This window comes from Chrysemys picta, chromosome 15 (assembly GCF_011386835.1).
Source record: "Chrysemys picta bellii isolate R12L10 chromosome 15, ASM1138683v2, whole genome shotgun sequence".
In the NCBI taxonomy this organism is placed as follows: Eukaryota; Metazoa; Chordata; order Testudines; family Emydidae; genus Chrysemys; species Chrysemys picta.
The window spans coordinates 18,498,752-18,526,678 of NC_088805.1; the positions used below are offsets into that span (position 1 = coordinate 18,498,752).

A 27,927-nucleotide genomic window follows, 5' to 3' on the forward strand; every position below is an offset into this window, starting at 1 on the left:
CTTGGGGCAGCAAAAATCCTAGAGCCGGCCCTGGTGAGGGGTTGGGTTCTGGGAGGGAGTTTGGGTGTGGGCTGGGGCAGGGGATTGGAGTGTGGGGGCGGGCTGTGGGCTAGGGCAGAGGGTTTGGGTGCAGAAGAGGGTGAGGGGTAAGGCACTTACCTTGGGTCGCTCCCAAAAGTGACCTGCACTTAGGGTGACCAGATTAGCAGTATAAAATATTGGGACGGGGGAAGCAAAAAAAAAAAAGGGGGGGGGGGAGCAAAAAAAAAGAGTTTAAAAGGGGCCTAGGGCATTAGCAGGCCCCAGCCCCGCGCGCCCCCTCTCCACGGAGCCTCCTGCCCCCCCCCGCCCGCCACTGGCATATGCGGTGGGTCCGGGCGGGGGCAGCGCGGAGCAGGCAGGAGCCGGGTGGGTGGCAGGGGCCGAATCCCCGCTGCTGCCAGGGAGCCCCGCGCCTCTCCCTCCCGCTCGCAGCTGCGGCTCCTTCCCGGCGGGAAGGAGCAGCTGGACACGCGCCGCATGTGCCCAGGGCAGGGCAGGTCAGGGGGCGCGTCCCGACGGGAAGGAGTCGCAGCCGCGAGCGGGAGGGAGAGGTGCGGGGCTCCCCGGCAGTAGCAGGGATTCGGCCCACGCCCCCAAGCCGCCCACCCAGCCCCTGCCCGCTCCGCGTTGCCCCCGACCGGACCCACTGCGCTGCCCGTGGGCTGCAAGGCTGGAGCAGCCTCCAGGCTGTGCTCCCGGCCTCGGATGCAGCGGCCTGGGCAGGAACCCTCTGGCGCAGCGGGGGGCTCACAGCTGAGCCCCCTGTCTCCCTCCCTTGCCAGCTCCCCTTTGCCCGCCCACCCGGTGCCCGGGTGCCGGAGCTGAATCACCAGCTCCAGGATCCAGGCACCGCCACCACCCCCTCCCTCCAGGCTTGCCCCGCCATGCTGCAAGCCTGGGAGGGAGGAGAAATGCTGCGTGGTTGGGGAAGAGGCGGGGCCAGGGCGGGGATTTAGGGAGGGAGCCAATGAGGGAAAGAGGGGGTGGAGCCGGGGCAGAGGGGGGGGTGCAAGCACCAGAGTGGAGGGCAACATTTCTTTTTTGTCCAATGTCCCGATCAAACATTGGTCGGGACACAGGACAAAGAAGCAAATATCGGGACAGTCCCGATAAAATCGGGACGTCTGGTCACTGCACACCCCTCCGGCAGCGGCTCCTGGGTGGAGGGGCCGGGGGGGTCTCCATGCACCGCTGCCTGCAGGCACCGCCCCCACAGCTCCCATTGGCTGCAGTTCCCGGCCAGTGGAAGCTGCAGAGTCGGCACTTCGGGCAGGGGCAGCACACTGAGACCTCCCTCCCCCCCCAGGCCGTAGGGCGTGCCGGTCGCTTCCAGGAGTGGTGTGGAGCGGGCGGGCAGGAAGCTGCCTTAGTCTCGCTGCACTGCCGGTGGTGGCGGCCTCCAGGCCCTTTTAAATTGCCCGGGGATGGCAGGCAGGGCCGGGAGATTCTCCTGGAGAGGCACACACAGGTGGCAGGTGAGGCCCGGGGAGAGACCTGGCCCTGAACATTGGTTGGAGCCGGGCCCCCGGGCCCTGAATACTCCTGGAGCACGGGCACCATGGGCCCATATAACTTGCTGCCCCTGTTCTCATGTTGGTTTAAACCAGGCTTTCTTCAGTTTAGCTAAAGTCTAAGAAGTGATTTATGCTAAATTTCAACAAAAGTAGTTTCAACACAGGAGTTTGCACTGGCTTAACTAAACTGATTTGTATGTAGACAAGGCCCTGGGATTTGAAGGCACATGTGTTCAGTGGGAACAGGGCACAGTGCTGGCCTTTACAGAAATATATATACTGTATTCACATGCATTTTGCATTTTGGTAAGAGAAGGCTGGAGCTAAATAAAACTGTAAAGTGTTAACAGTGAATAACTATCTTAAAAGTGTAACCTGGATCAAATCTTCATTTCAAGGTAAAAAGCCTCTCTTTTTTCATAGTTTAAAGATTATTTTGAGAGATTGCTAAACCTTTTTATAATTTTGTTAGCATCCTTGATGTCAGCAAGAAATGCTGTGTATCCAACAATAGCTCCTGTTTTGCTATTTTTGTTCTTCTGACTTTTCTGACTTCATTAGTAACAATGAAACAGCAAATTTGCTCAAGGGTAAAACTGGGCTCTGAGAATCATCAGTGCAGTTAAAAAAATGGTTTTTTAAACTAACATTTCTCTCTATTGTGCCAGATAGCTTAAATTTAACCCTGGAAAGCAGAATCAGTAAAATGGGCCACATGAATTTCTGCTGATAAGGAGGTTTTGAGATAATCCCTTTTTGTACAGACCTGTGCGTGCAAAGGCTTAAGAATATTCATCACAGTAGCTGATTGTTTTCCAAGTAATATATCCTGATGGGCTGTGAACCCTATCCTTTTCTTATGATAAATACATTGCAGAGATTTTGCTTAACAACAGTTTTGAGCCACTCCATCTTTAATTTCTGCTGCTCAGTTTTTAAGTTGGCTTTGGCAGAGTCTGGTTGAAATACAGTAGCATTGACATTGAAATCACATAGTGCGAGGTGCAAGAGGGGATAAGAGGAGATTCAGTATAGTTCACATCGTGTTTGAAAAAACAATTTTTTCCTTAATATCCCTGAAACATTTGTACTACTTAGTTTACCTCCTAGGCAGAGGAAAAGTCAATGTAAACTTGAATGTTTGGGTGACTGGTAATGTATAGCAAAGTATATGCAACTGTAATCCCCAAAGACATAATAAAACTCAACATCCATGCTGCATAAGCAACTGGAATAATTTAAATATGCCATTCTTTATGCCATTCAGAAAAATTCTCAAATTCCACCCTTAATTGTTTGCACCTGTAACTGTGCAAATGAAATCACTTCCAGGTGCAAATCCCTAGCTATCTGTTTGCTTCCAAAAATCAAAAGTATTCCATTACGTGCACCTGCAAGTGCAGATAGTTGCCAGTGCTTTTCAAAGGCTAGCTTGAGTCCTATTAAAAACCATGGCCAGTTGTATGCAAGATTTAATGCATCATCACAAACAAGAATAAAACATTGTATGGCGATCTCCTCCTTTACTGTGGAAGGCCATGTGCTCTCTACCTTGCCGGGAAATCATTCAGAAGCTTGTAGCATTAAAAAGGAAAAATTAACTCTTGAAGTGATAATTGTTTATCTGACAGAAAGAATAGGGTTCTGTGAGAAACCTGAATATAGAACTGACATCCTGCTGATCTTATCCTGACAGTCGTTTCATTTTAGAAACATGACGCTAGCGAAAGCAAATATGCTTATTAATATGGTATCCCAAAACAGCTTGATAGTTTGATAGCGTCAGTCCACTGAGAGGTGTTGCTTATGCACAATGCCCAGCCACTTCATTCAGGAGATTGCAAATATAAATCTAACCTGACCCAGTGTTTATCATCTTGCCTAAGATACGCAAAGAGTGACTTCAGCTCAGACAACCTAGCTCAGTGCTTTTGGCTCAATCAGGGGAAAGTTTCCTTTTAGGCTTATCTATTAAAGCTGCTGGCTACAGACCAAGGTTCCTGGCTAGTTCTGAGCTGTGATGTGTTGACCTGTAGTGAGTTCAGCCATCAGAGAGTGATTAAGTACATGATAATATCTAGTCATATGCTGGTTGACAACAGTTTGGCTGTGCACAAGATACATAGAGCAGAATTGAGAATGCAAAGTGATAAATTCTGCAGTTCTGTTATGCTTCAGCTGTCTATTAAAAAAAAAAAAACCTCCCAAATATCAAGAGCCTGTAAATATTACCAGTATGTGTTGATGAATGGCTATGCAGCTGTAAAACTTGATTTAAATATACACTTAACCAATCCTTGGACCACCCAGATCAGGGATTTGCCATCCAGCTCTAAACTGCTGGTGAGGGAAAGACGTCAGACCCCTGCACTCGACACAGAATAAAACTTGGCTATGGAGAAAAAAGGCACAATTATTTAAGAATGCTGAACTCCAAGAAGAGACAGCACAAACTCTTTAAAAGCCCTATTGATGATGCACTGCTCCCTGGGGAAACCAGTCTTCCTATGGGTAGAGGAAGCCAAAACTGCAGACTTTTTTTATATAGAGAGGGGGAGGATGGGAAGGGATGGGAAAGGTTGCATGAACCTTCTAGTATTCCCTTAGTAGACAGTCTAGCTTCCAGGTACCTAACACTGACTTTTTAATCATTTGATTTTTAACTGTTTCCTACTGGTCAAACACATTGTTTCTCTGTTTTGCTTTCTCTGGTCCACTTAGGGTTGCCAGATGTCCAAAATGTCCAGTTGACTGGGCCGTTAAAAGTCCAGTTGCCTGCCCTGGCTCCGCGTGGCTCCTGTAAGTGGCTGACATAGCCCTGCGGCCTGGGAGGCACTGCATGCTGCCCCCGTCCCGAGTGCCGGCTCCGCAGCTCCTATTGGCCGGGAACCGTGGCCAATGGGAGCTGCAGGGATGGTGCCTGCCGCTGGGGGTGGAGGGCAGAGCACATAGCCGCCTGGCTGTGCCTCCCCCTAGAGGCCGCAGGGACATGCTGGCCGCTTCCAGGAGCTGCCTGAGGTAAGTGCCACCTGGAGCCCACACCCCCACCCCTTGCCCCAGCCTAGAGCCCCCTCCTTCACCCCAACCCCCTGCCCCAGCTCAGAACCCCCTCCTGCACCCAAATTCCCTCCCAGAGCCCCCCACTCCTGCCGCACTCCAAACCCCTCAGCCCGGAGTCCCCTCCTGCACCCAAACTCCTCATCACTGGCCCCACACCAGATCCCGCACCCCCAGCTGGAGCCCTCACCCACCCCCACACTCCAACCCGCTACCCCAGCCCTGATCCCCCTTCCACAACCCAACCCCCTCATCCCCGCCCCCACCCCAGAGCCCCCGCCCCCAGCCAGAGCCCTCACCTCTCCGCACCCCAACTTCCTACCCCAGCCTGATGAAAATGAGTGAAGGTGGGGGAAATCAAGGGAGGGAAGGGGGATGGAGTGAGCTGAGGCGGGACCTCAGAGAAGGGGCGTGGCAGCGGGTGGGATAAGGGTGTTCAGTTTTCTGCAATCACAAAGTTGGCAATCTTCGGTCCATTCCTAAAAAGCATACATACAGAACACTTATTTTCCAAAACTACAGTTGAGACGTTCTTACCTCTGGTATTAAAATCGAGTAACCTATTAGAGAGAGGTCTCAAAGTGACTTATACACCATTTTGAGTAAACATTGCACTTTAAAGTCTTATTACTCAAAGGAGACATGGATGCTATGTGATCAAGAGATCCTCTTCCAATTTTTTTGTATTCAGGATTTGTCCTATAAGTCTCCCCCCTCTTTCCTCATCACTGTCTGCTGTGTAGATGTACACATTGTTTCAGGATTTTCCAGTGTCTTTATTAGTAAGGAACCCTGTACAGTACATGGAAACTCGTTTATTAATATGGCTCCACTCAGGGAAAAGTGTGGTGTTAACAGTGCTTTGAATAGTCACACTACTGACTTCTCGTGGACATTACCTATTTAGGGAGCTGAGCAAACATTGCCTTTTGTCCCAAATATTGGGACAATACCAATTTTTTTGAACAGTTGTCCTAAGTCATTATATGTGGGACCAGGTTCTGATCTCAGTTACTCCACTGTATTTGGGGTCCTTTATCTCTTTTCTCTAGGGCAGGGGTAGGCAACCTATGGCACGCGTGCCGAAGGTGGCACGCGAGCTGATTTTCAGTGGCACTCACACTGCCCGGGTCCTGGCCACCGGTCCGGGGGGGGGGCTCTGCATTTTAAATGAAGCTTCTTAAACATTTTAAAAACCTTATTTACTTTACATACAATAGTTTAGTTATATATTATAGTCTTATAGAAAGAGACCTTCTAAAAATGTTAAAATGTATTACTGGCACCCGAAACCTTAAATCAGAGTGAATAAATGACACATCACTTCTGAAAGGTTGCCGACCCCTGCTCTAGGGTATAAATTCCCCCCAAAAGGTTTGTTATATACACACATTTCAGTGGTTCAACAGACTTACTGAAGCAGCAGTATCTTAAAGTGTGAATATTTCTGGATTCAATATGTTATCCTGTGATATAATTTTAGGAGGTGAGGAGACTTTAATAGGCTGCTCTTATTAATGACTTCATTTGAATAGAAAACTATCAAAGTACTGTTCAAGTTCCATACTGGAGCATCTGAGGCTTATGAATCCAGCTAATCCTCAATTCTTCTATTAAAAATGGAATCTCAGATTCACTCATCTAGTTGCAACTAACTTTTCTGCACAATACTCTTAAGATTAAAAAAAGTGACTATTTGGCACAAAGTGACATTGGTCTCTTCAGGAACGTGGATTTTTTCAACGTGGATTTTGTAATGTAATGACCTATTTAAAATGTACTCGAGAGATGCAGAATTTGCCCCAAGATTGTAAATGACTTGATGTGGACTATGTGTGTATTCAGTGTTCACTCTTGTGTAGTCATGAGTTAAGCTTTGAATCTGTCCAGAATCAGACTGACCAAACCCACTCTTGGCCCACTCTTCACAGGCAGGATTAGTCATATTTTCCTGAAGTTTCCATTTAATTAATTCCTCATCATTTGCTGTCATCCAAATCGAGCTGCTCCTAGAATATGGGGGATTATAAATCAAGTAATAATGAAATGAAGTCATCTTCAAGTGGGTGTCTCCGGTTTCAGTTGTACTTGTTGCAAGTGTTCGGGGAAATTAGTTCACCTTGTGTTTTCCTTTGGTAAGAATGTAAGTGAAAAGAGAACCTTTATAGTGGTGGATGGTTCTGTAATGGGGGGAAGGGAAGATGAACGGTCTCATAAAGGTAGAATAGGATGTGCTGTGGAGGCTTGATAATTTAAGAGTGGATTGCTTCCTGCCCGCTCCTTTCAAATTAAAGTATTTTGGTGATAAATTCACAATTTAAAATCAGTTCAACTCAAAAAATATTGAACAGAGTACTTCAAATGGAATGACTGAGATCAACAAGGCCTTCATGAGATTTCAGGTTTGAGTCACATTTCATACTGGCAGCCCTGTAAACGCAATCCAAGCTCTGAAAATCAAGCTGGGCTCATCCCTTGTGGCCCACCATCACCAACAATGTACTGCAGGACAACTTATTTCCCAATTGACATGTAAGAAAATAACTTGGTTTGATTTTGCACCCCTCCCCCATCCTTTTTAAAGTGCATGTCTTGGCTCCATTATTTTGTGCTGGAAATGATCATTCCTTGGTTATTTATAGGTGTATAAATACTTTAAAAAATTCTGTCCCTCCTTTCAATTCAAGGGATCCAGTTACGTTTTGCATACTATATGCCGTTTTTAGTGGGCTGCAGCAGCAATTGCAGGAGGTGAGGAAGGCAGTAAATGGTTACACAGACTGGCGCACAAAGGTTGCGGACACACATAGGTAATTTTGGTAAAGGACACATATGCAAAGTGGGGAGGAGAGGTCTCTTATCCACTCAGAACAGAGAAGAAAATCACTGTGTTTTAACATGGCTAAATGTAAATGTATCCATCTAGGGACAAAGAATGCAGGCCACCCTTGCAGGATGGGGGACTCTATTCTGGGAAGCAGTGACTCTGAAAAAGATTTGGGGGTCATGATGGATATTTTGCTGAACATGGGCTTCCAGTGCAACGCTGTGGCCAAAAGAGCTATTCTGATCCTGGGATGCATAAATGGGAATCTCAAGTAGGAGCAGAGAGGTTATTTTTGTGATGGGTTGGATCACAGAAATCCTCTTGGGAACTGCCAACTGAGGTGCTGGGACTACCTCTGAGCCTGTCTTCCCTGGCAGCTTGGGACTTATGAATGATACATACATACAAATAGGATGACCACACTCAGTAGATTATAAGCTTTGTAATGACACCTTACAAGAGACCTTTTGCATGAAGCATATTCCAGTTACATTATATTCACACTCATTAGCATATTTTCATAAAATCATATAGAGTGCAACATCACACCCTCCTCCTGAACTTACTGCCAGAGACCTGGACACTGTCCATGGCAGAGGCAGTATACCTAAAATTCCTCTTTGGGCTCCCCTCTGGGGCAGACACTCCTATGTGCCCCGAAAAGGAAAGAGACCCTAATCCAGCTGTGGGCTCACAGCTACCAGCTATGACAGACCCTTCACTGGCAGGGCCGGCTCTGTTTTTTTTGCCGCCCTGCATAAGGCGGGAATCCTTTGTCCCTCTCTGGGTTCCCACCCCAACTTCTAAATGGAAAAGCACCACGTTAAAGATGGATTCCAGTTCAGGTGACATGATCACATGTCACTGTAAGACTTCAACCCCTCATTCCTCCCAGCCTGACTCACAGGAAGGCCTGCAAGCAAACAGATCCATCCACAGTCAATTGTCCTGGTTGATGGAAGCTATCAAGATTCCAAATCACCATTAATGGCCCACACTTTGCATAACTACAATAGACCCATATTTCTCATTTCCGATACAAGAATGATACATACATACAAATAGGATGACCACATTCAGTAGATAATAAGCTTTGTAATGAAACCTTACAAGAGACCTTTTGCGTGAACCATATTCCAGTTACATTATATTCACATTCATTAGCATATTTTCATAAAACCACATAGAGTGCGTCACAATTTTACCTCTGTATTTGGCTCTGATTTGACCGTTACTGGAATACTGTGTCCATTTCTGGTACCCGCAATACAAGAAAGATGTTGATAAATTGAAGAGGGTTCAGAGAAGACCTACAAAATGATTAAAGGATTAGAAAACATGCCTTTATAGTGATAGATTCAAAGAGCTCAATCTATTTAGCTTACCAAACAGAAGGTTAAGGAGTGACATTATTACAGTCTCTGACTACCTGCATGGGGAAAAATATTTAATATTGGGCTCTTCAATCTAGCAGAGAAAGGTACAACCTGATCCAATGGCTGTAAGCAGATGTTAGACAAATTGAGACTGGAAATAAAATGTAAATTTTTGAGAGAGAGAATAATTAACCACTGGAACAATTTACCAAGGGTTGTGGTAGATTCTCCCTCGCTGACCATTATTAAATCAAGATTGGATGTGTATTTCTAAAAGATCTGCTGTGGGAATTATTTTGGAGAATTATTCTATCGTCTTTGTTTATAAAGGAGGTCAGATAGATCATTGCAATGGTCTTTTCTGGCCTTGGAATCTATGAATAAGCCTCTAAAGTCTCAGCCCTCCGTTATTTTGGGTGTGGGTCTCTACGATGAGTTGACCTGTTGGGATTTGGACCTGTGTTTCCACTGAGCTGAGAGTCCCAAACTCAGTGCTCAAACCACTCCCTAGCTTGAAGTTCATAATAAACTAATTAACACGTAGTATCTGTACACCAGAGTCTCCTCCCATCGACGTTAATGGCACAGAGATCTGGGCCATAAGTTGCACCTGTTTAATTTGTTTTATCCTGTCAGGCATCTGATGGGAAAATCCAGCCCCTTCCATAATGGCTGCATAAGGTTGCCCGGCAGTAGAGTGGTGTGATTCTGCTGTGCAAAGGGTGGCAGAACTTTGCCAGAAGGGACCAGGCAGGTGGTGCAGACCCTTCTATGAGGCCCCTGCTCTGTGCTAGTTCCCTGTGCAGAGGGTGAAGCCAGAGGAGCTACTGCTACAGAACCCTTCTTCCCTGCAGGGAGAAGTGTGTCTAAGGGCCTGTGTAAGTTATTTCAGTCGCTAGGTTAGAATAGCCTCCATGGAGGAGTTTGTAGCTCCTCCCTGCTCATCGTCCAACCCTGGTGCAGTGCCCCACACCTGAACTGGCTGCTCAGACCAGTGCTGGGTGGAGAGGATTTGCCCCGTTAGGCACAAGGAATAAGTTGGGGGCAGGGGAAGAGAAGAGAGTGGACTCAAGTTAAAAATAGCTATTACGGTTGAGCCAACAACTCCATTTGAGCTAAACTCTTGAGCAAAAGTATGGAGACTACATAACTCAAAGACCAGCTCTTTCCAGAAAAGAACAATCCAAAAGGGACTCTAGGTGCTGTGCTCTAGCACTTGCTGCTCTCAAGTGAGCAGAGGTGGATCTTGGCATTGGATGGCATTTTAGATTCTTGCTTTTTCTCCTAAGGCTCCTCCATCCCTACGGGGTGGAGGGATTAGATGAACTGCACTTCCTGCACACAGCACCATAGCTACACGCTTAAAGAGCCTTTCACTGTCCCAGACTTCTGGCACAATATCTTCATCTGTGTTGTACAATCAAGTCTCAGTTCAAAAGGCCTTTCGATGGGTGATGTGTGGGCTTGCTTCAGTCTTCTCTAAAAAGGTTTTGTTCAGAATGTGCTGCTGCTCAGCATGTCACAGCCCTTGCATGTTTAAAAAATGTCAAGTATTCAACTCCGCTTCATTTCAATATCTCACAAATATCTTTTTGTTCGGTCCTCTTCAGAAGCCGTCATTATGCATTGTAGCGCAAATTGCGGGCAAACTGTATCTTCAGTTCATTCTCCTTAAGCACTCCCCTATTAAGCTGGTTTCTCTTTTGTGTACATACATGTGGTCCAGGATTGCCCAAGTCAGAGGGCAATATGATCTCATGCTTACCCAACCATCTGGACCTAATCCTGTGAACAAGATGTTTGAAGTACAGAGGAAACTTTTTTGAGGGAGTGGAACTGAGTACTGAGTGGAACCGTAAGTCGGAAAATCATTGTCCCATTACACACCAGGTTGCTAAGAGAATTATTACTATTAGGAAACACCTTTTATTTATACTGATTACTTTTAAATATAAAAAGTCCTACACAGAGGCAGAGGAAGTAGGCACACTGTTGACACTCTGTGGAAAGGGTGGTGAGCAGGATGGCTTCCTGCTGCCTTACTGTCAGGAAAAACATAATGGAAAGAAGTGTCAGCACTCGGGACTTTTCGCTGTCTATTTGTTTTTGTGACTAGTAACCTTGTGAGTGTGTCTGGCAAGCAATATTGGCTTAATCACACAACCAAGCCCAATGTCACTCTTCCTTGTCACTGCAGCATGCTGCATAGCTGCATCTCTATAGACAGATGACGTATAGTTAAATAGAAAATCTTCCAAAAGTGTTCCTTGTGGTTGGTACATTTACACCAGTGAGAAGCTGTACAGGTGGATGGAGAACACAGTGGGACAATGTGTATATTGCCTTAATAGTAAGGAGTGTCATGGCATATTGGTTCCCAAACTCACTCACCTCCACTCTAGTCAGCTTTTGCTGTCAAGGTATCAGTATACCGTGCATGGCTATCTGGGAAGGGACACTTGTGGCTGTAATCCCCAACCGGGTTCTGGAGATCTGGCAACTCCACTTCCCTCTGTGGAGTGCCAGCTGGCTTGAAATCAGGATTTCAGGAGGTACTGATTGTCCAGTGCTATATTCTGAACAGGGCCGCCCAGAGGATTCAGCGGGGCCTGGGGCAAAGCAATTTCGGGGGCTCCTTCCATAAAAAAAAGTTGCAATACTATAGAATACTATGACAGGTTTCAGAGTAGCAGCCGTGTTAGTCTGTATCCGCAAAAAGAAGAACAGGAGTACTTGTGGCACCTTAGAGACTAACAAATTTATTAGAGCATAAGCTTTCGTGGACTACAGCGCATCCGAAGAAGTGGGCTGTAGTCCACGAAAGCTTATGCTCTAATAAATTTGTTAGTCTCTAAGGTGCCACAAGTACTCCTGTTCTTCTTTTTATAGAATACTATATTTTCATGGGGGCTCCTGTGGGACCCGGGGCCTGGAGCAAATTGCCCCACTTGCCCCAGCCCTGATTCTGAAGGGCAGTTTGGGACTTTCTCAGTCACTTTCACTCTGGTAGAAACCATCTCACCAGAGACACTGCTGAAAGGGCAGCTGGCCTTCTCTGAGATGACTTGAAGTGGCTTTTTAAAAATGAAAATGGATAGGAGAAAGTAATCACAATAATAGAGAAGGCATTAATAAACTTTCCCTACTGTTTCTTACTTTTGGACTAGTAACTATTTTTCATGTTAAATGCCATTGCTCTTTTTTTTTTTTAAGGGGGGGGAGGTGTTGAGCAATATATCCTAACAGCAGTAAGCCATCCTAGTGTGTGCATTGGTGAGCCTTAGATGAGTGCAGGCAATGAACCTGTAGCATCAACCAGTACCTTACTAATTCTAACTCTACTAACATGCTTGAATCAAGGATCTAAGAAACTAAGGTCAGTGCTCTCATGTGAATATATTTTAGTTTCTAAATGTACCATGTCTATAGTGCCCCCTATAGCTGGAGATTTGGGGAGAGGCCGAGAAATAATGTGTAAATGTGCTGCTAGGTAGGGTTCTGGTTTTACAACCCAGGCACAGTGAAAATGCCAGGTTAACATAGCATTAATGGTCCTGTGGCATCCAAACGTGATGAGCTGAGCGGCCATTGCATATATGGTAATGTACACCATATATGGAAAGAAGGTGAAAAAAAAAATCTTGAATAAGATGTGCTGCCCTGTGCAAACCAGGTAACAGGCAGTAGATTTCAATGCCTTGATGCGATGACTGCCAATCTTAGGGAGAAGAATCTAGTACTGTAATTTGTGTACAGAGCAGAACTAATAATGTCTGCACTGCAGCTGGGAGTATGGTTCCCAGCACAGGTAGATGGACACACACTAGCTCTGCTTGAGCTAGAATGCTAGAAAGGGCAGTGTAGCTGTGGTAGCGTGGCTGACTGCTAGGGCTAGCTGTCTTGAGTGCATACCCCAGGGATGCGGGAGGCTTTGTACTCATGCAGCTAACCCAAGCAAACTGCCTCCCCTGCTACCCTAGCTACACTGCTCTTTTTAGTGTTAGCTTGAGCAGCGCTAACATGGCTGTCTACCCACCCTGCGAAGCACACTCACAGCTGCAGTGTAGATGTACCCTAAGAGATAATGACAAGTGGCTATTTCTCTTGCACAATTGGCAGAGAGATGCTCTTGAGTATCCAGCTTCCTCTGGAGAAAACTCTGGTGGACTAAATTTGCTGCCTTACTAACAAAGCTGCTAATTTCTAGTCAGAAACAGGAAACAGATTTTTGTTTTTTATTATTATTTTAAACATTCCGTAGCAAAAATAGCCAGGCGTGCTGTATGTACTGTTACCAGAGATATATTGTATTAGCAATACATTCAGCACAAGTGGAGAGATGGCACTATAGATAAGTGGGGTCCAAACTGGATCTGGCAGTACATTAAAACTTACATATTTTTGTGTATGCATTAATTGGATTTTAAAATTGCAACCTATTTTACATCAAGCCAATCAGGAGCGCCACCAGCTTTTTTGCCGCACTAGGCGGCGGAAGGTCCCGCCCCCGAAATGCCGCCCCCGTCAGAGGCGGCGGAAGGTCCCGCCCCCGAAATGCCGACGATGACCGGGGCAGCCGAAGATCTGGCCGCCGCAGTCGCCGCCCCCCAAATGTTAGTGCCCTAGGCGACTGCCTAAGTCGCCTAATGGGTTGCGCCGGCCCTGAAGCCAATGCATCTAACATCTTTGTCCCAACTTGTACATAGCAGTTAGAAATCTCAAGGTTCAGCTCTTCTCCTTGGCTTCTGAGTGAGCAATGTGCGTTGCTAATAAGACACTTGTGCGCTTCAGGTGGTTCATTGTGTTTAGAGCAAAATCCACCCTCCTCACTCTGAGTCTCTGTTTCAGCACCATTTCCCAATCTGTGGCAACAACTTCAGCTTATGGACTGTGGACCATTGGGAAGATGGAGGGATCTAAATTCAAGAGGCCATGTAGATTGGCCCTGAATCATCCCACGCTAATCTAATTGGGAAATTTTTACAATAAAAAGATTTATTCCCACAGAAAACAGATCCAGAATAATTTTGAGAAAACAGCTTTCTCATTTGTGCTTAAAACTAACAAAGACTGAGCTAATCAAATACAGATAATGAATCTAATAAAGCAGATGGTGTCTTTCTCTTCTTGTTTTTCTGTAGTCGTAGTAATGACTACATCTTGCTAGACTTGTGATTTACATTAAAACTACTCAGTGAGACTTTTGACTGTGTTTGAGATTCTCAAATCCATGAGGCCGAGGAAGAATGCACAAAGGAAGAATCAGTGCTAAGCTAGGTGTAGGCTGTATTTGGTGTTAATTTATAGATTCATGGTGCTGAACCTATTGGTCTAGAAGGCTGAATAAACATGGTATTCATGGAAGGGAACGTGGTAGGGGGTCTGACAGTTCTGTAAGCTGCAATAGCGATGTGGAAAATGGAGGGGTGTTTGCGTGGTTTGGAGGAGGAGGTAAATTAGGATGCTTAAGTATATAAGTTGTAAAAGAGATGGTCTGGAACCAAGCACCAGTCCCTCAACTTTGGGGGTAGTTCAGATTGATGTCAGAACCTCACAGATTGGACCTATTTCTAATACAGAATGAATAAAATGGTCCACGGAGGATACTTCTCTATTTGAATATTGTGAATTTTTAATTAACAAGACACAGCAAACACTGTGGTGTTGTAACATGCTTACAAGACACCTAGCTAGATGCAGGAAATTTGGGTGTTTATAATGCGTACAGTGGGGGAAACCAGGGCATTTTCAGAGGAGCCTTGATTATTTAAGTATCAGAGGGGTAGCCGTGTTAGTCTGAATCTGTAAAAAGCAACAGAGGGTCCTATGGCACCTTTAAGACTAACAGAAGTATTGGAGCATAAGCTGTCGTGGGTGAATGCCCACTTCATCAGATGCATCAGACACAACAGGCCCCACCTGTTCCTGTAGAAGTGAGCCTGCATCTGATGAAGTGGGCATTCACCCACGGCAGCTTATGCTCCAATACTTCTGTTAGTCTTAAAGGTGCCACAGGACCCTCTGTTGCTTAATTATTTAAAGTATCCTTCTCATACACTGTCACAGGGTTCACTCAACACTAGTGGGGCCTCTTGCTGGGAATTCACTCTGTCAGGCATTCCAGGGGTGTCTTCCCCCATGCCCTGTGTCCGTCCTCACTCCAGGGACTGCAGTTTCCTCTCGGTGGCTTGGGCCTCCGGCCAGGTCACTAAGGTGCTCCCCTTCTGGGGAATTCAGAGTTCTTCCAGACTCACTGCCTGGCATCTCCAACACTCTTGCTGCTTTCCCGTGGCTGGTAGGAAAACCCAGGCCCTCCCTCTACACTGAGTTCCAGTTCAGGGACCCTATAACAAGCAGCCACGGTCTCTGCATGGTCCTACACCTTGCTGCTGTTTCCCTTGGCTTCTTCCTACTTATTTATCTGGCTTCCCATCTCCCTCCACTCAGGGAGTGGCTGCAGCCTACTTCCTTGCCTGCAACCCCACACACCCATCTGTAGCCAGCTTCCTGGCTTTGAAGGCCCCACCTGTTCCTGTAGAGGTGAGCCTGCTTGCAATTACTTAGTTCCCTGCTTCCTGGCTCTTCTTCCAGGTGCAGCCTGGGGAGTTAATTGGCCATCTTAATTCCTTCCAGTCCTTTGTGGGATGGACACCCCACCACATACACACGCAGGCCTTGTCTCCACACAGCTGTTTAAATTAAAGTTGTAATGTTAAACCCATTTGGAGCTTTCCTAAACAAATGAAAGATTGTGTGTAGGCCTGAACTTAGTTAAATTGGAACAACTTCCTTGTGTGGAAATTCTAAAACTATTTTAGTTTAAGGAACCTCTTATATTGGCTTAAGTCTGTTTTTTATTGATTTAACCTCAATCGATATAGGGTACTCTTAATCCAGAATATGGGCACACACACAGAGGGTTGCTCCAATTTAACAATTAATTTCTAAACTGATTTAATCTAATTATTGCACATACTGTTTAGACTAGAGCTCAAACATGCTTTCCACGCCTTTAAATCCTCCCATGAATGACAATTGTTTCGGTGCGCTGGGTGACCCTTGGAGAGGTAAAATAAAAAGTCTCCAAAAAAAGAGTTCTGGGATGACCTAATGATCCTACTGTTGTGATAAAGTGATTCTTCTAATTCTCATCAAACCAGTGACACCCCTTTCCATCCTGGGGCTACATTGCATTCATGTACTTTTCAGCAAAGTCCTGTGTGGAGGGAATTCGTTATTTGAAATAGTTCCAAAAGTTTATGTAAAAATAATACCAGAATATTACGTCTGATCATGGATAGGAAACATATTTTTGCTCCTATGGTTCCTAAGTCATTAGAAGGTAGAACAAATCTGGTAGGACTCAAATAAGAGGGGGAAGGGGATTGTTAGCACCAAAGAAGTGTCCAGGCTGCTGGGCCCAATGAGTCTTACCGATCTGATGCTGATATTTAAGCATATGTAATAAGGTGTAAGCTTTTAAAAAATAGTTTGTCCTTCCTGTTCACTTGTACATTTGTGGTCCTTGACTCTTCCTAGTTACATAAAAGGAAACAGTATTAAGTTAAGCCTCTTCCAGGCTAGATCTGAGTTGCCTTTGATATCTGGCAGGGTTTTGTGCTTAAGAAGATTAATAATTTTTTCCCCTCTGCCTAGTTTTACTGAAACTAAAGATTTTCCAAGCGTATAAACACAACTGTGTATAGGAGAGAACATGTTCCTGTATTTGCTTTCCCTTTTTTTAAGGACAGAAGCAACCATACTGAAATGTGCTTCCTTTCTAGCTACTAATGGTTTTTTCCTTCCTTCCTTATTACAAGAAGCTTAACATTCTCCCTTCCCATTGGATGTAAAACATTTCAGCCTGGACTATTTTTCCTGTTAAAGTGTTGAGTCACTGGCCCTAAAAGGGAACCTGGATTCAGCAATGTGACAGCTAGATGTTGGGTGGGTGCAGGGTCTTTGTTAATCTGGGGCCTCAGATGACATATCTTTTTAAAATAAGGTTAATGGGGCAGTGCTGTTCATCTATGTACGGGGCTGCTCCACATTTTCTTTCTAGCTTTATTTCTGGATGTTTTTCTTACATTGTATCTGGATAAAGTCCAGGATGTTATACACCCAATATCTGCAGGAAAAACAGTTCCTGTTAATCAGCAGTAGTGTTCCATTTTATGCCAGCTCAGGTGGGAACTGCCATTTCAGTGGAGTGCTCTGCGCTCCTGAAGGGTTGGAGACACCTCCCCCCACCCCCCAGGCCTAAGGTTGCATCTTATCTGAAAATTGAATTGCATAAACTCACAAGCCCATGTAAAAGGTCACTCATCTGCCCCGAGACAGATTGCTGAGGCTATGTCTACACTATGTGTACTACAGCAGCATAACTACGGAACTACAGCTGTAGTGTAGATACTTCCTACAGCAACAGAGGGTTTTTTTCCCCCATCACTGTTGGAACTTCACCTTCCCGAACAACAGTAGCAAGGTCAACAGGGGCTAGATCCGCATCGCCACAGCACTCAGGGGTGGAATTTTTCACACCTGTGAGCCCCATAGCTTTGTTGACCACACTTTTAAGTGTAGACTAGGCCTAACACTTAATATTTGATGCCATAGCAAACCACCTAACTGTCAGGCAGTTAGGGATACCACTTGAATTTGGTCAGGCAGATGGTGTCAGTCTGTATTGTCTAAGGTTAACCAATGTGAATAAGGTCAGTAAGCAACGCTGCTGGAACCTGCTTTTGTGTTCTTGTTGGACTGTTGTCTTATAATTTACTGGCTTCTTTTCTAAATCCTGGGAGACTGCCTGGGAGTTTTGGTACTGTTACTGTGTTGCTTTCAGATGAGTCATGAATTACAAAAACAATCTATTAACTGTTAAAAGGGATGTAAAGATGAGTTACTAATAGTTCTCTTGCCAACTGCTTTTGTATAAAGAGGTCTAGTCGTAATGAATCTACACTATCAGTCTGATCCTGCTTCCATTGAGTTCATTGGGAACAGGTTTAAGCCCTCTTTCTAAAACAAAGTGTAAAGGGCTAGTGGGTGTTATCCTTATATCAGGAGTTTGCTTCTGGTGGACTCTGGCTGGCCATGTGACAATTAAAGATTGTTTTTTCCTCTGATTAAACGAACTCCAGTCTCTTGGCTGATTCTTAGGGCAAGTCTACACTAGAGCCTGCACTGATGCAGCTGCGCCGCTGTAGCGCGTCTGGTAAAGACGTGCTATGCCAACGGGAGAGCGTCTCCTGTGGACATAGCGCCAGGTGGACAGTGCTTAAGTCGATGTAACTTATGTTGCTCAGGGTGTGTGTGTCTCTTTTTCACACCCCTGACCCACGTAAGTTGCATCGACTTAAGCAGTAGTGTAGACCACCCCTCAGTAAAACAAATTCACATCCACAGCAGGGTTGGAGCTAGTGTTAGCAAAACAGCTGCTGATAGGCACCGTATTACCTGTTTGTCACTTGGAGTGCTTGGGAATCTTGCTAAATACAACACCAAAGTCTGCTCTGGAAGGAATGAAAAGCTCTGAACAAAACTGGAGGCAAGTACCTGCTCCCCAGCTTATCATGCTCAATGTGTTAGCGACTACCCAGTCTGTAGTCCAGCTGTCCCATCCCCTGTGAGCCCTGGGTGCTACGTAGACTAGTCTGTAGCATTTAGCAAGGGTTATATCCTTTCTTGTGGTACGATCCATAGGAGGGGACTCTTTACTGAGGATTCCCTCAATAAGTTGCTCTTGCATCATCCAAGGTGAGGGAGCAGGGTTTGTCCCTATATTTTGGGGACCCTTGGGAGTCCAGAGATATCTACGTAGCTTTCCCCATACCCCTGCCATCTCTTGTCCCTGGCAGCGCCCTAGCAGCCTGGTTCTATGCGCTGCTGGCTGTGGATTCCACTGATGGGGGGGGGGGAAAGGTTAAGCAAAAAAGGCAACTTGAGGCTGAACAGACTCCTTCGAAGAAATTCAGTGAGGACAGTACACGTCCCTATCAACCCACGGCAGTGTTAAGAAAACACCCTTCTGTGCAGGGGGGCGGGAGACTAATGAGTGGTGGGACCTCTACATGTGCAGATCTCTCTGAAGCAATGCTCTCAGACCATGTGAGATTGATCAGTGTTGTGTATTACAATGTGCTGGTTCATGATTATAAAAGGGCTGTGGGGTCAATAGAGTCCAGGGGTAGTCTCCAGCCCACAAAGGGAATGACTCAGATGTGTCTGTACCCCATCTACCTGCCTAGGATAGGTCAGAGTGCACAGGTAGGTTTGGTGTTAAACTCTTAACTGAGAATTTCCTGAGACAAGGTGGGTGAGGTATTATCTTTTTATTGGACCAACTTCTGTTGGTGAGAGAGACAAGCTTTCGAGCCACACAGAGCTCTTCAGGTCTGGGAAAGGTACTCCGAATGTCACAGCTAAATGCAAGATTGAACAGATTGTTTAGCATAAATAGTTAGCCTGTATTCTAAGAGACCATTCACTCTACCTTGAATGGGATTAGTAGATCTGAGTCATGCAGATTCCAATGCTGAGACCATGTTTTATTTATCCTTTGGTCATTACAAGGAAGGGTCTAGTGCCGGAGTCCTGGCAGGATCTCTAAGAGGAGCTTTGTGCCAGTACAACTAAAATATGGCAATTGGGCAAAATTATCATTGTCTCAAACAGCTTTTTTTTAGTTTTAAACATTTTCCCCCTAAAACTTTCTCTTGGGACTGACTCAACTTTCTCCAGAGAAATAACTTTGGACTGATATCCAGAATGATATTAGCAATCATAGGCTCTAGAAGTTGAGTTTTCAACCTTAAATATAGGCTCACTAAAGATAAAGTATATGTACTGGTCTAGGCTTATATCTGATAGCTGCAGGGAATAAAACTAGGGTTTGTGCAGCAAAAAAAGTTGATGAAAATTGACGAGAGTTTAAACCTGGGAGGAGAATCAGGAAGCTGGTTACAGTTCCTGCACTAACCGTAACCCCATCCTTCCATTTCTGTATCAGAGTTAGTAATAGATGAATTAGACAGATTAAAATAAGTATTTTTAAAAAATCAACCCTTTACTCATTCCTAGAACCAAATCAAAAATTCTTTTAAGGAAATAGATCCATCTCTCTAATTGGTAAGGTTTGTACCTGTTGATGCAATGGCTTTTGTCTTCTCCAGTAGTGGCATCCTATAATACAGGCCATGCGTGCAGAACCCCAAATCTCAAGGGTTCCCACGCATTCTGTACTTGCTAGGCTAAGTTCCAGGGAATCCACTGGGCAGACTACACTTAAAACCCACAGCACCAGTACCGGGTTGGTGGGGGAGAGAATATGCCTCTCTCTGCTAAAATACTCTTTCAGGAATGGGGGCTTAGTCCCTTGAAAACCATTGCTACCAAGACAGTCTCCATCACCTCCAAGTTACCAGCTTGAATTTACCTCAGCTCCACAGTCAAGTTTTTACTTATTTAAAACCATTTGGCTCCCTTGTTCTTAATCTCAGCAGAGACCAAAAGAATGGGCCTAGAGGCCTCATTATGTAGAAGCATCACTTCCCTTACTGCCCCCAAGCAGGGCAATGGCATGTTGGCAGAGCAATGATGTGAGGCAGTCTCGCTGTTGCTCTCTATTCTACCTGTTTTAAGAATACAGAAATCTTCAATTTCCAAAGCTGTGAATCCAATACCTTTTGAAAGCACAAAGTTAAACAACTACTTCTATGAGGACAGGTGCTATGTAAAATAACTTCAGGAAAGCCATCTTGTTATTAGTAGATATAATAAAATCATATATTGCAAAGATATGAAATCTCGCACGCTTTAAATAATCACTTAGTATCTTAATTAACAGTTCAATTCTGATAGGAATTTTATTTAGGTATAATTGTAGACAGTTAGCTGGAGTGTGACCGTCTGTAGAACCACCTTAAAGGTTTTCTTGGTTAATATTTTTTTGTTTTACTACTGAAAACAATCTCTTTATTTTGCTGTAGATGACACATGATTCTTTCCTTAAAGATCTAAAATAGTGGCAGCAGCTTACCAGCAAGAGAGACAGGATAAGTCTTCAGCAATCCATCAACAGTTTCTTGGCAAAACTTTAAAAAAAAAGTCTTGGTATAATTTCATTGAATTCTATTTTTATGCCTAGAATGTCTTAGTGATAGAAACTAGATAATAGTATCAATAGAAATAAGACATCCTCTGTTATAGTAGTTTGTAGCTGCAAAAGATAGGATTTATAAAATGAAGTATGCAAATACAACACAGTGAGTAGATACTATTATAAAGAGAAGCGTATGTAAAAATAAACATGAGTCAATCATGCAGTGCACTGGCTTACTTGCAGTGTGTTTGGTGTATGTAGCCCTCTTAGTTCACCAGAATTTATTCTATGTGGTAGGATAACATTGTTTGTGGCTTGTGTGCATTGTTACTGAATTTGACATTCTGTGTGAAAGAGGAGCCCCACACTGCAGCAAAACATTGGTTCTGTAGTTATACTTCAAACTAGCTGGTCCTCTGTGGCCAGTAGTCCCATGGTGGCATTCTCTATAACTCTTTTGGGTACCATATCATAATGGGAATTCATTACTAAGGTAACTTTGAGATCAATCCCAGACAATTAGGTCCATTGTAAAGACTGAAAGGGCTCAGTTTGGAAAAATTTCTTTAGTCAAGTACAAACAAAAGTCCACATCCCAGGGAGTGTGGGTCAAAGGATATTTTCTCAGGAGTGCAATTCCTATTCGGTGAAAGCTCTCTTTAATAAGTGCAAACGACTTAGGAAGAGCAGACTGCATATTGTAAAAACTTGGTACAACAAACAGACAATGTCATATTATATTGCCAACAGGGAGAACCTCAGGAGTGGGCTCCAGACCTTAGACATCACTCCAGTGGAAACACAACTCTGCTGGACGAACTTGCTTAGTATAGAATGTGTGGTTTGTGTGGAAAGGACTAATGAGCAATTCGTTCTGCATGAAATCCTCCAATCTATAGAGCTAATGTTTTTTAAGAAAAACAACCTAACCCCAGACATCATCATTAGACTCGTTCCCTCTTGTGTACCGGGTAGTCAGGCCTAACCCTAAATCTAGTCATCTAGGAAGCAAGATTGTTCGCTCTGCCATGGTTACCTTAACAGCAGCAGCAACCAGCACCCATTGCTCAACCTGGGCCACTTTATATCAACATTTAGTGTCTGGGCTGCAGATTTATCTTCTACCTGCCTTCCCCGCTGACTTTAAGATCCATCAATGGATTTATAGGGGCATCAGCACCCTAGAAGCACATTAATTGGGTAAGTATTTATTTTTGCAAATAAACTTAACTTTTATGACATGCCAACTTCAGCCTTGCAACAAAACACTGAAGTGTTCCTCTGTTCTCTTCTAGGTGTAGGAATTCTAGCTCCAGCAGAGGTAAGTTCTCCTGTTTAGGTATATAAAGTTCTACATTAAGTAGTTTTTCCTCTAACCCAAAAATATCTTCCTCAAACTCCTTTCAGTCTATACTTCAAATAGCCCTTAAAGTAACTTCTCTTGTAAACCTTTTTCAGTGGCACGATACAAACTTCTTTATTGCAACATGTTAATGTATTTATTAGAATGCAACAAGGCAACAAGTAGGATTCAGAGCAAGTACAGATTTTTTTTTTACCCAAATATCTTGCAGTGATGCATTTCGCTGTCCAAAATGGTAACATGTGTATCCATCAAGCAGCAATTTCTGCCTTTTTGATCATTCTTGGCCTCCATCACCCAACATAGGTTGGCCTTGACTTTCTCTGAAATTAATGACAGGTTTCAGAGTAGCAGCCGTGTTAGTCTGTATCCGCAAAAAGAACAGGAGTACTTGTGGCACCTTAGAGACTAACAAATGCTCTAATAAATTTGTTAGTCTCTAAGGTGCCACAAGTACTCCTGTTCTTTCTGAAATTAATGTTTGACTTTTACTAACACAGTACTAGGATTATAGCGACCTGTAACTTAAACACATTATTATCTTCTGTGAGCAAAAAAATCTAGGACAATTATAAGACCTTTATTTGCAATTTCTTTCTTTGCAGCCAACCAGACGGTCATTTGGAATCACCACCTGACTTACCCTGCTCAGCACGTCCAGCCTCCAATTTCATGTGCCTGATCTCTGAAACCTGGCTCCATTGACACGGCTCTTGGTTCATCGCTGGTCCTGGTTCACTTTGCTCATGGCTTAAACAATTTCCCCTCCTATCTGTAGCTCTACACTAGACTTCTCCTGGTCCTTAACATCTGTCTGAAAGTGAATGGGATGAGAATGCGTCAGACTACCAGCTGGTGTCCTTGTGCTTCTGAATTCTTGGATCCGGTAAACTCTCGTGCTTCTCCAGCATACGTGACCCTTCAGTTGCTCCCATTTTGACTCCAGAGTAAGAAACTTCTCTCTTGGATGGCAGGTCTTCATGTCCTATTGGCTTCTGGTTCTGGCTCTCATTAGGTCCTCAACTATCTCTTCATTTCATCTATCTGTATGCATCTTCAGCTGTAACACTATCTACCTTTCCTCCACAGCTGTCGCCCCATCTGCCTTACTTAGGGTAACAGCAGTGCTGTTTGGCACTTAATTTTAGGGTTTAGCACAGCTTGTTTGACAAGCCACATCTTATCCTTATTTGGCTGTTTATCTGCAGGTTTTTTTCATCAGGCAACACTGATGCTGGCCCTTTTGAGGTCACCAGTAAATAAACAATTTCATGCCTTTTGAGGTGTCTTAAGCCATCATTCTTTTCTAAATAGAATTCCACACCACAGTGGCACAATCTGCACCAGTTCTGCATGCGGTCAAACTCTCTCCAGCAGCAATGTGTTTGTACAGTACCTAGCACAGTTCTGGGGCTACTGGAATACAAATACACAAACAGTACATTAAAAGAACATCCATAAGGTTTCAAAGTGTAGAACTCAAAAGATAGGAAGTGACAGAATTAAGGTTACCTGGGCAACTTTAATTGTTGTTGTGCATTATGATAGTCTTTAATTACATGATCACATAGTGTTTTACCCCAGTACCCCCTTGCCTCATTCAGTGCATAGGATGGAAGGTGCTCACTTTGGCCATATCTGCACAAACACTTACCATGCTGCATGCTGTCCATGTAGACCCTGCTGCTGTGCACTAAAAGTTCTTAAGTGTGCATTGACAATAGAGAATTTTTAACTGCACATTGTCCAAACAGTGATCTGAAGACAGAATTTATTAATTCCTCATTGTCTTGTCTGTGGCGCACGTCACTATAGAATCGGAGTGTTTCACAAACATTCATTTATTTTCACACACCCAAATGAGTGAGTATTCTCCCCATTTTACAGATGGAGAACTGAAACAGAGATTAAAGTCAAATGTTCGCTAATTTTGGGTGCCCAGTTTGACACTTTAAGATCTGACTTTTCAGAGTAGTGAGCATTACGTAGCCTGGTATGTGCTCAAAGCACAGCTCCCATTGACTTCTGTTGCAGTGGTGAGAGTTCTGCACCTCTGCAAATCAGACAAGTCCAACAAAGCTAGTAATATATAGCCACTGTTTCAAACTCTGACTCCACCTATCGTAAGAAAATAACACCCTCAGACTTTCTCTTCACTTGTTGTTAAAGAACTTAGCTGCTGGTGAGGTGCTATGATAATACAATTAATGATAATATGGATGATTGTTGTTAGCATCATTGCAGAAAGCATGACTGAGACATTGTCTTAGCCATGCTAGCTACTAGACTGCCTCTTTAGAGGAGCTGAGGGGCTGGGGAAGCCACTGCCGACATGTCTGCAACATTGTCTTTCTAGCCTGGAGGGGAATGTTAAGCACGGAAGAAAATGTAGCTCATCTAGACAATTCCCCACAGTTAAATTGGCAGCTGCATCCCAATGGTGTGCAAGTTGTTACACACTTGCCCTGGGAACTAGCAGCAAACTGAAGGATAAATATATACATGAAGGGGGAAAATACAAATGCTGCTTCTACTCTGTTAAATTGTTCCACATCTGATTAAAGGATCAAAAGCTACATAGTCTGACAAACTCCACACTTAACTGTTGTTTAACTTGCAAACGAAGACCCAAGATTTATATGTTTGTGTCATGAGTCGTAAATCTGGCTGCTCTCCTGGTCTTCTACTCTAGACAAATGGCTTATAGAGGAAATTGTAGTGGTTTGAATAAGTCTAGGTTTCAGAAGTCAGTCGTCTTAGGTCAGACAGGCAAGAAACATCAATAATAAATTTGTTTGAAGAATCTGGCTCTAGATCTTTTACTTAATTCACATTTTCCCCTTTGAAAGTAAAGAATGTGTATATATATTAGACACTAAATTCAGACACCTGCACTTGTGCGATTAAATGGGGTATCAGCTTGCTGTTGCCTTGCAGTGAGGAAACAAATCAGTTTCATGTTAATCTAAATCTAATTTTTTTTTCACTCCCCACAATAAAACCCAATGAGACGCATCGTCCCAGTTTTAAGGGGGAAATGGCTGTAAACACCAGGATCCTTTAATCTGTAGAACTACCATATGTATGGAGGCTAGAACTCACTACTTGGTTTGTATTTTGGATATGACTAGTCAAATCTTCCCTATAGTGGAAACTTCACAAGTCCTGCCCCTCCTTTTCCAGCCAAAACTGGTAGCTGACACATTTTAGGCCTCTAAGCATGGTTCATGTACATCAATACTTAGCCTGCTGTCTACAGTAAGGCCCTGATCCTGCAATTAGCATCATGTGAGTGCACGCTGCATTAAGGTTATTGCAGGCTTTGGTCCTAAGACAGCCTGAATGCAACAAGGGCATATTGCCCCCAGCTATTGGCCTTAAGAAAGAACTATGCCAAACACTAGGCCCAACAATTTGTGAAGCAAGTTTTTGATCCAGCCATTGAAAACAGGATTTGGACAATAGACCTCAAATACAGGTTAAAATTGAGTGTGCTTTATGTGATTGTCTTAAGGAGGCAAAATAAATACTCATTGCATTATTTGTTGCAGTACCATTGCTTGTGCCAGATGCTTCTTGTCTAGTCCAAGGAAATAAAATATATAGCCTGGCTACTGATTAGCAAACTATCTTCAGTTTTTCAAGAGTCTTATAATATAAACCGCTCAGGGTGGGACTGTAGTCTTTGTTCAATGCCAACTCACCAAGCCTTTAATATTTTGAGAAAGTGACTTTTGTTTATGGTAGAAAGTCATGAAATGGCACTGGTGAAACCAGGCAAAAAGTTAGAGCCTGTTGCTTTAACTTCAGACAAAATAGTCTCCTATTTTACAGCCTCCTGCATCTGTTTGTGCCAGTTCCCGTAAATAGTGAGTACAGTCACTTTTTCAACTTGCCAAGGAGAGAGTCAGTTTTTGGAGCAGTGTGTCAACATACATAGTTAAAAACTAACCCACAGCAAATTTTACCTCTGATCATTGGCCCTCCACTGAGAAAGACCAGTACGGGCCACAGACTGCATGGACTGTTGAGAGACTAAGCAACCCCTCTGGCCCCTAGAGCTGGTCGTTGGAACGTTGGTGGTGAGTGAATGTGGGGAAGTTGCCTGTCCTGCTGATCACTGGCACTTGCTTAGAATTTGGGCCAAAAGCAGTCTTGGGACACCTCCCGAGAGCATGCTAACAATCGGTGTAGTGGGGTGATGCCAAGCCCTGCCATATACGACAATCTGCTGCATTCTAATGACAAACTTCCTTGCTCTTCAGTAGTATCTTTATGAGGCAGTGATACATCCTCCTGGAATGGATGCCCCTTAGAGACATAAACAGTAACTCACTGCACCCTTAAATATGGAGTAACGTATTACTCCACGGGACTTACCGACACACTATTCTGTTGCAACACTTTATACCTTCTCCTTTTCTTTTGTTTTCCTCTTTCCTTTTTCCCATCCTGTACACTCTCTCCATCTGTTATATGCTACATACTGTTAGTGTTTCTCTTCTCAGGCTTCTGCTTCATGCATTCATTCTGTTTTTCCCCATGTTTTTATTGATATTCTCATTCCTGCTTTCTTCCTCTTTCTAATCAGTGTCTCATCCTCATCAGTCGTCTCTATTCCCTAGTGTCCATCCATCACCCTCCCTCTGCCCCAAAAAATCCATATCCCTTACGTTCGCCTGTAGGATATTGAAGCATCATTCTTTTCTACCACCAGCCTAGCTGCTTTTCTGGCCCAGTCACTATCTGCTCAACACACAGTGTGCCAACCTTGCTCCTTCACATGCAGAGGAAGGGAGCTGGGGTATGCTGCATTCAGCACATGGGGTAGCCACAACTAGGGAAGAACACCACTTTGTTTTATATTTTTATGCAACTCCATTGACTTCTTTTCTGGCTTAACCACTGCATAGAATCAGGCAAGTCTGGCATCGTCCATGGCCACTAACTTTCTCTTTAAGAATATGGGTTTCCTATTCAGGTAGATCTGACACAACTAGAAGAAAGAATTTTTACAGCCTCTGTGGAATCTATATTCGTTTTTGCATTGCAGTCATTCTTACCACTTGTTAGAACTGTTCAGCATTTATCAGCCACTAGTTATACATCTTCGACTTTCTTCTCTGACAGGCTGCATTACTCTGACACAGTCCTCTTGAATACAACAGGGATCAGTGCAGCAATTTAGCTTAATTGCTTATGGAGGTGACTGCAGGATTGTAATGTCAGAATACTGCTAAATCCTAGGGGATTTCTTGCATTTTGCTGCCACAATAAGGTCATAGTTGTCATAGTGGCTTAGTACAACCACAAAATGTCCTTACACTTATTTATGTAGCTTGAAAAATGTAATGCAACAATAAAATATTGCATTTATTTATCTGAGGCTTGACTCTTCTTACACCACCTTTACCCCCTGCTGTATGCTTTAAATAGATACGTTGATATTTTAGATTTGTAATGGGGTTAGGGAAGCTGAGTCATGTGCTGTAGGGTTGGTCACATTTTGGAGGCCTTAAATACCATCCTACTCTGGGCCTGTTCATCAGCTGCCCTCGCTAACCTGGAGTTACTACAGTCAGTTACGTAAATCCATATTTACGAGGCATTTCTGTTCCACTCTGGAGCTACTGTTGTATTGTTAA

The 27,927-nt window shown here is 44.1% G+C and overlaps 1 protein-coding gene and 1 long non-coding RNA gene across 4 annotated transcripts in view; both read left to right on the forward strand.

Annotated features, from left to right (window-relative positions):
* The window catches only part of ZDHHC8 (zinc finger DHHC-type palmitoyltransferase 8), a 234,785-nt gene that overhangs the window by 78,189 nt on the left and 128,669 nt on the right, over positions 1–27,927 (forward strand). The gene's annotated exons all lie outside the window — the stretch shown is intronic.
* Positions 18,846–27,862, forward strand: LOC101946492 (uncharacterized). Its single transcript, XR_255830.4, has 3 exons — positions 18,846–22,119; positions 22,215–22,240; positions 22,888–27,862. It is a non-coding gene; the product is annotated as an uncharacterized LOC101946492 (long non-coding RNA).